Raw genomic sequence first — 10,228 nt, 5'->3', positions numbered from 1 at the left:
ATCTACAAGGGTATGTAGATGCACTCTCCTTCCCCTCGTTGCTAGATTACTCCATAGATTGATCTTGGTGATGCGTAGAAAATTTTGAATTTCTGCTACGTACCGCAACAGTGGCATCATGAGCTAGGTTTATGCGTAGTTTCTATGCACGAGTAGAACACAAAGCAGTTGTGGGCGTTGATTTTGCCAATTTACTTGCCGTTACTAGTCTTATCTTGATTCGGCGGCATCGTGGGATGAAGCGGCCCGGACCGACCTTACACGTACTCTTACGTGAGACTGGTTCCACTGACTGACATGCACTAGTTGCATAAGGTGGCTAGCGGGTGTCTGTCTCTCCCACTTTAGTCGGATCGGATTCGATGAAAAGGGTCCTTATGAAGGGTAAATAGAAATTGGCATATCACGTTGTGGTTTTGGAGTAGGTAAGAAACGTTCTTGCTAGAAACCTATAGCAGCCACGTAAAAACTTGCAACAACAATTAGAGGAAGTCTAACTTGTTTTTGCAGCTTATGCCTTGTGATGTGATATGGCCAAAAGGATGTGATGAATGATATATGTGATGTATGAGATTGATCATGTTCTTGTAATAGGAATCACGACTTGCATGTCGATGAGTATGACAACCGGTAGGATCCATAGGAGTTGTCTTAATTTAATTATGACCTGCGTGTCAACATAAACGTCATGTAATTACTTTACTTTATTGCTAAAGCGTTAGCCATAGTAGTAGAAGTAATAGATGACGAGACAACTTCAAGAAGATGCGATGATGGAGATCATGATGATGGAGATCATGGTGTCGTGCCGGTGACAACGATGATCATGGAGCCACGAAGATGGAGATCAAAAGGAGCAAAATGATATTGGCCATATCATGTCACTATTTGATTGCATGTGATGTTTATCATGTTTTACATCTTATTTGCTTAGAATGACGGTAGTTTAAATAAGATGATCCCTCACTAAAATTTCAAGAAAAGTGTTCCCCCTAACTGTGCACCATTGCGAAGGTTCGTTGTTTCGAAGCACCACGTGATGATCGGGTGTGATAGATTCTAACGTTCAAATACAACGGGTGTAAGCCAGATTTACACAACAAAAAAGCTTAGGTTGACTTGACGAGCCTAGCATATACAGACATGGCCTCGGAACACGGAAGACCGAAAGGTCGAGCATGAGTCGTATAGAAGATATGATCAACATGAAGATGTTCACCAATGTTGACTAGTCCGTCTCACGTGATGATCGGACACGACCTAGTTGACTCGGCTCATGTTTCACTTAGATGACTAGAGGGATGTCTATCTGAGTGGGAGTTCATTAGATGAACTCAATTATCATGAACATAGTCTAAATTGTCTTTGCAAATATGTTGTAGATAAATAGCTCACGTTGTAGCTCCCTGTTTCAATACGTTCCTAGAGAAAGACCAAGTTGAAAGATATTGTAAGCACTGATGCGGACTAGGTCCGTAGTCCGAGGAGTGTCCTCACTGCTACACAGAAGGCTTACGTCTTTGATGCACCGCTCGATGTGCAAACCCCTACAACGTCGTCTGTGGATGTTGTGAACACCTGACAGACACATCCTGATGACTACTTGATAGTTTAGTGCACCATACTTTACGGCTTAGAATCGGGATTCCAATGACGTTTTGAACGCCATAGAACATATGAGATGTTCCAAGAGCTGAAATTGGGATTTCAGGCTCATGCCCGTGTTGAGAGGTGTGAGACCTCTGACAAGTTCTTTTGCCAACAAGATGGAGGAGAATAGCTTAGCTAGTGAGCATGTGCTCAGAATGTCTGGGCGCTACAATCACTTAAATCAAGTGGGAGTTAAACTTCCAGATAAGATAGTGGTTGACAGAGTTCTCTAGCCACTATCACTAAGCTACTAGATCTTCGTGATGAACTATGACATGCGAGGGATGGAGTTGATCCCGGAACTGTTCGCGGTGCTTAAGACCGTAAAAGGTAGAAATCAGGAAGGAGCATCAAGTGGTGATGGTTTAACAAGACCACTGGTTTCAAGAAGGGCAAAGGCTAGAAGGGAAACTTCATGGATGGAAAACCAGTTGCCGCTCTAGTGAAGGAACCCAAGGTTGAACCCAAACCCGAGACTAAGTGCTTCTATTGTAAGGGGAACGGTCACTGGTAGCGGAATTACCCCAAATGCATGGTAGATAAGAAGGCTGGCAACTTCAACAAAGTATATACGTGTTATTAATGTGTACCTCGTCAGTACTCCTGGTAGCACCTGGGTATTGGATACCGGTTCAGTTACTATTGGTGACTTGAAGACAAAGCTACGGACTAAACGGAGACTGGCTAAGGGCGAGGTGACGATGTGTGTTGGGAGTGTTTCCAAAGTTGATGAGATCACCATCGCACGCTCCATCTGCCTTCGGGATTAGTATTGAACCTAGATAAATGTTATCAGGTGTCTACGTTGAGCATGAATATGATTAGATCATGTTCATTGCAATACGATCATTCATTTAAGTTAGAGAATAATGGTTATTCTGTTTACATGAATGATACCTTTCATGGTCATGCACCCTATGTGAATGGTTCATTGAATCTCGGTCGTGGTGATACACATGTTCACGCCAAAAGATGTAGAGTTAATAATGATAGTACCACTTTCTTGTGGCACTGCCGCTTAGGTCATATTGGCGTAAGATGCATGAAGAAACTCCATATCGATGGATGTTTGGAGTCACTTGATTTTGAATCGCTTGACACATGCGAGCCATGCCTCATGGGCAGGATGACCAAGACCCCGTTTTCAGGTACAATGAAACGGGCAAGTGACTTGTTGGAAATCATACATGCAGATGTGTGTGATCCAAGGAGAATTGAAGCGTGCGGTGGATATCGCTATTTTCTCATCTTCACTGACGATTTGAGTAGATATAGGTATATTTACTTAATGAAGCACATGTCTGAAACATTTGAAAAGTTCAAGCGATTTCAGAGTGAAGTTAAGAATCATCATAACAAGAAGATCAAATTCCTATGATCTGATCAATGGGAATTTCCGAGTTATGAGTTTGGCAAACACTTAAGACATTGTGGAATTGTTTCATAGTTGAAGCCACCTGGAACACCACAAGGTAATGGTGTATCCGGACGTCGTAAACGAACCTTATGAGATATGGTGCGATCTATGATGTCTCTTACCGATCTACCGTTTTCATTTTGAGGTTATGCGTTAGAGACAGCTGCATTCACTTTAGATAGGACACCATCTAAGTCCGTTGAGACGACGTCGTAAGAATATGGTTTGGCAAGAAACCAAAGTTGTCGTTTCTTAATGTTTGGGGCTGCGATGCTTAAGGCTTCAGCCGGAGAAGCTCAAACCCAAAGCGGACAAACACATCTTCATAGGATACCCAAAGGTGACAGTTGGGTATACCTTCTATCTCAGATTCGAGGGAAAATTGTTTGTCGCTAAGAACGGGTCCTTTCTCGAGAAGGAGTTTCTCTCGAAAGAATTGAGTGGGAGGAAGATAGAACTTGATGAGGTTGTCGAACCTTTATTTCAACCAGAGAATGATGTAACACAGAAAGATGTTTTCTGTGGCACCTACGTCTGTTGAATAGGAAGTTAATGATAGTGATCATGAAGCTTCAGATCAAGTTGCTATCGAACATCGTAGGTCAACAAGGATATGTACTACTCCTGAGTGGTACGGTAATCCTGTCTAAGATATCATGTTGTTAGACAACAATGAAACTACGAGCTATGGAGAACCGATGGTGGGCCCGTATTCCGACAAATGGTTAGAAGCCATGAAATCCGAGATAGGATCCATGTATGGACTTTGGTGGAATTGCCCGATGATCGGCAAGCCATTGAGATAAATGGATCTTTAAGAAGAAGACGGACGTGGGCAGTAATGTTACCGTCTATGAAGCTCGACTTGTGGGAAAGAGTCTTTTCACAAGTTCAAGGAGTTGACTACGATGAGATTTCTCACCCGTAGCGATGCTTAAGTCCTTCGGAATCATGTTAGCATTAGCTGTATTTTTCGATTATGAAATCTTACAGATGGATGTCAAAACAAGTTTTCTTACCAAGTTTTCGTAAGAAAAGTTGTATGTGATACAGTAAAAGTTTTTGACGATCCTAAGGATGCTAAAAGGTATGCTGGCTCCAGCAATCCTTCTATGGACTAGAGCAAGCATCTCGGAATCGGAATATATGCTTTGATGGAGTGATCAAAGCTTTTAGGTTTATACAATGTTTGCTAGAAATTTGTATTTACAAGAAAGTGAGTGGGAGCACTACAATATTTCTGATAAGTATATGTGGATGACATATTGTTGATCTGAAATAATGTAAAATTTCTGGAAAGCATAAAATGGTTGTTTGAAGAGTGATTTTCAAAGGAAGACCTGGATAAAGTTGCTTACATATTGGGCATCAAGATCTATAGAAATAGATCAAGACGCCTGATGATACTTTCAAAGAACGCACACCTTGACATGTTTTTGAAGGAGTTCAAAATAGATCAGTCAAAGAAGGGGTTCTTACCTGAGTTGTAAGGTGTGAAGTTGAGTAAGACTCAAAGCTTGACCATGGCAGAAGAAAGAGGAAGGACGAAGGTCGTCCCCTATGCTCTTGTCATAGGCTCTATACGGTATGCCATGCTGAGTACCGCACCTGATGTGTGCCTTGCCACATGTCTGGCAAGAGGGTATAAAGGTGATCTAGGACTAGATCACCAGATAGCGGTCAAAATTGTCCTTAGAGGAATAAGGAAATGTTTCTCGGTTATGGAGGTGATAAAGAGTTCGACGTAAAGAGTTACATCGATGCAAGCTTAACACCTATCCGGATAGCTCTGAGTAGAGATACCGGATACATATAATGGAGCAACAATTTGGAATAGCTCCAAGTGGAACATGGTAGCAGCGTCTACGATATGACATAAAGTTTTGCGAAATACATAGGGATCTGAACATGGCAAGACCCGTTGACTGCAACCTCTCTCACAAGCATAACATGATCAAACCCAGAACTCTTTGAGTGTTAATCACATAGTGATGTGAACTAGATCATTGAGTCTAGTAGACTCTTGGATGTTGGTCACATGGCGATGTGACCTGTGAGTGTTAATCACATGGCGATGTGAACTAGATTATTGACTCTAGTGCAAGTGGGAGACTATTGGAAATATGCCCTAGAGGCAATAATAAATTGGTTATTATTATATTTCCTTGTTCATGATAATCGTTTATTATCCATGCTAGAATTTTATTGATAGGAAACTCAGATACATGTGTGGATACATAGACAACACCATGTCCCTGGTAAGCCTCTAGTTGACTAGCTCGTTGATCAATAGATGGTTACGGTTTCCTGACCATGGACATTGGATGTCATTGATAACGGGATCACATCATTAGGAGAATGATGTGATGGACAAGACCCAATCCTAAGCCTAACACAAAGATCGTGTAGTTCGTATGCTAAAGCTTTTCTAATGTCAAGTATCATTTCCTTAGACCATGAGATTGTGCAACTCCCGGATACCGTAGGAATGCTTTGGGTGTACCAAACGTCACAACGTAACTGGGTGGCTATAAAGGTTCACTACAGGTATCTCCGAAAGTGTCTGTTGGGTTGGCACGAATCGAGATTGGGATTTGTCACTCCATGTAAACGGAGAGGCATCTCTAGGCCCACTAGGTAGGACATCATCATAATGTGCACAATGTGACCAAGGAGTTGATCACGGGATGATGTGTTACGGAACGAGTAAAGAGACTTGCCAGTAACGAGATTGAACAAGGTATCGGGATACCGACGATCGAATCTCGGGCAAGTATCGTACCGCTAGACAAAGGGAATTGTATACGGGATTGATTAAGACCTTGACATCGTGGTTCATCCGATGAGATCATCATGGAGCATGTGGGAGCCAACATGGGTATCCAGATCCCGCTGTTGGTTATTGACCGGAAAGTTGTCTCGGCCATGTCTGCATGACTCCCGAACCCATAGGGTCTACACACTTAAGGTTCAATGACGCTAGGGTTATAGGGAAAGTATGTATGCGGCTACCGAATGTTGTTCGGAGTCCCGGATGAGATCCCGGACGTCACGAGGAGTTCCAGAATGGTCCGGAGGTAAAGATTGATATATAGGAAGTATGGTTTTGGCCACCGGAATTGTTCCGGGATCACCGGTAGTGTACCGGGACCACCGGAGGGGTTCGGGGGTCCACCAGGTGGGGCCACCAGCCCCGGAGGCCTACATGGGCCAATAGTGGGAAGGGACCAGCCCCTAGGTGGGCTGGGGCGCCTCCCACCAAGGCCCAAGGCGTCCTCAAGGGGAGAGGGGGCAAACCCTAGGCGCAGATGGGCCCTAAGGCCCACCCTAGGTGTGCCCCCCTCTCTCTCCCCCTTGGCAGCCTCCCAGATGGGATCTGGGGGCTGCCGCCACCCCTAAGGAGGGAACCCTATGTGGGGGCGCAGCCCCTCCCCCCTATATATACTTGAGCAAAGGGGCAGCCCAACACAAGATTCAATCTCCCTGTTGGCGCAGCCCTACCCCTCTTCCTCCTCGTCTCTCGTAGTGCTTGGCGAAGCCCTGCTGGAGTCCCGCGCTCGTCCACCACCACCATGCCGTCGTGATGCTGCTGGATGGAGTCTTCCCCAACCTTTCCTTCTCCCCTTGCCGGATCAAGGCGTAGGAGACGTCACCGGGCTATACGTGTGTTGAACGCGGAGGTGCCGTCCGTTCGGCACTAGGATCATCGGTGATTTGGATCACGACGAGTACGACTCCATCAACCCCGTTCACTTGAACACTTCCGCTTAGCGATCTACAAGGGTATGTAGATGCACTCTCCTTCCCCTCGTTGTTAGATTACTCCATAGATTGATCTTGGTGATGCGTAGAAAATTTTGAATTTCTGCTACGTTCCCCAACAGGTACACCGCCAGAGGCATTAGAATAGAGTCATACTTTGTTCTAGTATTGAGTTTTAATCATTGAGTTGTAAATAGATAGAAGTGTGATGATCATCATTCAATAGAGCATTGTCCCAAAAAAAGAGAAAAGAGAAAGGCCAAAGAAAAAAAAGAAGGCCCAAAAAAGGGCAACGCTACTATCCTTTTTTTCCACACTTGTGCTTCAAAGTAGCACCATGATATAGCGAGTCTCATATATTGTGCTTCAAAGTAGCACTATGTTCTTCATATAGAGAGTCTCATATGTTGTCACTTTCATATACTAGTGGGAATTTTTCATTATAGAACTTGGCTTGTATATTCCAACAATGGGCCTCCTCAAGTGCCCTAGGTCTTCGTGAGCAAGCAAGTTGGATGCACACCCACTTAGTTTCTTTTGTTAAGATTTCATACATTTATAGCTCTAGTGCATCCGTTGCATGGAAATCCCTACTCCTCGCATTAACATCAATCGATGGGCATCTCCATATCTCATTGATTAGCCTCGTTGGTGTGAGACTTTCTCCTTTTTGTCTTCTCCACATAACCCCCTCATTATTCTATTCCACTCATAGTGCTATATCCATGGCTCGCTCTCATGTATTGCGTGAAAGTTTATGAGTTTGAGATTACTAAAGTATGAAACAATTGCTTGGTTTGTCATCGGGGATGTGCATGATGAGAGCATTCTTGTGTGACGAAAATGAAACATGACTAAACTATATGATTTTGTAGGGATGAACTTTCTTTGGCCATGTTATTTTGAGAAGACATAATTGCTTAGTTAGTATGCTTGAAGTACTATCATTTTTATGTCAATATGAACTTTTGTCTTGAATCTTTCGGATCTGAATATTCATATCACAAGTAAGAAGAATTACATTGAAATTATGCCAACTAGCATTCCACATCAAAAATTATCTTTTTTATCATTTACCTACTCGAGGACGAGCAGGAATTAAGCTTGGGGATGCTTGATACGTCTCCAACTTATCTATAATTTTTGATTGCTCCATGCTATATTATCTACTGTTTTGGGAAATATTCGGCTTTATTTTCCACTTTTATATTATTTTTGGGACTAACCTATTAACCGGAGGCCCAGCCCAGATTTGTTGTTTTATGCCTATTTCAGTGTTTCGAACAAAAGGAATATCAAACGGAGTCGAAACGGAACGAAATCAACTAGAGAAGTTATTTTTGGAAGGAAAGACACCGGATAGACTTGGACTCTACGTCAGAAGATACGGGAGCTGGCCACGAGGGTGGGGGGCGCGCCCCCTGCCTCGTGGGGCCCCTGAAGCTCCACCAACGTACCCCTTGCACCCATATATACCTATGTATCGTAAAACATCCAAAAGGGAGATTCGATCGGGAGTTTCGCCGCCGCAAGCCTCCGTAGCCACCGAAAGCCAATCTAGACCCGTTCCGGCACCCTGCCGGAGCAGGCAATCCTTCTCCAGTGGCCATCTTCATCATCTCGGTGCTCTCCATGACGAGGAGGGAGTAGTTCTCCCTCGGGGCTGAGGGTATGTACCAGTAGCTATGTGTTTGATCTCTCTCTCTCTCGTGTTCTTGATTTGGCACGATCTTAATGTATCGCGAGCTTTGCTATTATAGTTGGATCTTATGTTTCTCCTCCCCCTCTTCTCTCTTGTAATGAATCGAGTTTCCCCTTCGAAGTAATCTTATCGGATTGAGTCTTTAAAGATTTGAGAACACTTGATGTATGTCTTGCCATGCGTATCTATGGTGACAATGGGATATCACGTGATTCACTTGATGTATGGTTTGGTTATCAACTTGCGGGTTCCGCCCATGAACCTATGCATAGGGGTTGGCACACGTTTTCGTCGTGATTCTCCGGTAGAACTTTGGGGCACTCTTTGAGGTCCTTTGTGTTGGTTGAATAGATGAATCTGAGATTGTGTGATGCATATCGTATAATCATACCCACGGATACTTGAGGTGACATTGGAGTATCTAGGTGACATTAGGGTTTTGATTGATTTGTGTCTTAAGGTGTTATTCTAGTACGAACTCTAGGACTGTTTGTGACACCTATAGGAATAGCCTAACGGATTGATTGGAAAGAATAACTTTGAGGTGGTTTCATACCCTACCATAATCTCTTCGTTCGTTCTCCGCTATTAGTGACTTTGGAGTGACTCTTTGTTGCATGTTGAGGGATAGTTATGTGATCCAATTATGTTAGTATTGTTGAGGGAACTTACACTAGCGAAAGTATGAACCCTAGGCCTTATTTCCACGCATTGCAATACCGTTTACGCTAACTTTTATCATTCGTTACCTTGCTGTTTTTATAATTTCAGATTACAAATACCTTTATCAACCATCCATATTGCACTTGTATCACCATCTCTTCACCGAACTAGTGCACCTATACAATTTACCATTGTATTGGGTGTGTTGGGGACACAAGAGACTCTTTGTTATTTGGTTGCAGGGTTGCTTGAGAGAGACCATCTTCATCCTATGCCTCCTATGGAATTATAAACCTTAGGTCATCCACTTGAGGGAAATTTGCTATTGTCCTACAAACCTCTGCACTTGGAGGCCCAACAACGTTTACAAGAAGAAGGTTGTGTAGTAGACATCACCCTCGTACCTACACAAAAACAATAGCTCAACGCAACCAACGCGCTTAGGAGTTGTCAATCCCTTCACGGTCACTTACGAAAGTGAGATCTGATAGAGATGATAAATAATATTTTTGGTATTTTTGGTATAGAGATGCAAAGTAAAAAGTAAAAGCAAAGCAATAATAAAGTGATGGAGATTGATATGATGAGAAAGAGACCCGGGGGCCATAGGTTTCACTAGTGGCTTCTCTCAAGAGCATAAGTATTCTACGGTGGGTGAACAAATTACTGTTGAGCAATTGACAGAATTGAGCATAGTTATGAGAATATCTAGGTATGATCATGTATATAGGCATCACGTCCGAAATAAGTAGAGCGACTCCTGCCTGCATCTACTACTATTACTCCACTCATCGACCGCTATCCAGCATGCATCTAGAGTATTAAGTTAAAAACAGAGTAACGCCTTAAGCAAGATGACATGATGTAGAGGGATAGTTTCATGCAATATGATAAAAACCCCATCTTGTTATCCTCGATGGAAACAATACAATACGTGCCTTGCTGCCCCTTCTGTCACTGGGTAAGGACACCGCAAGATCGAACCCAAAGCTAAGCACTTCTCCCATGGCAGGAAAAACCAATCTAGTAGGCCA

The sequence above is a fragment of the Triticum aestivum genome, chromosome 7A, assembly GCF_018294505.1.
Source record: "Triticum aestivum cultivar Chinese Spring chromosome 7A, IWGSC CS RefSeq v2.1, whole genome shotgun sequence".
Lineage (NCBI taxonomy): Eukaryota > Viridiplantae > Streptophyta > Magnoliopsida > Poales > Poaceae > Triticum > Triticum aestivum.
Note: the sequence above shows the minus strand (reverse complement) of the source record.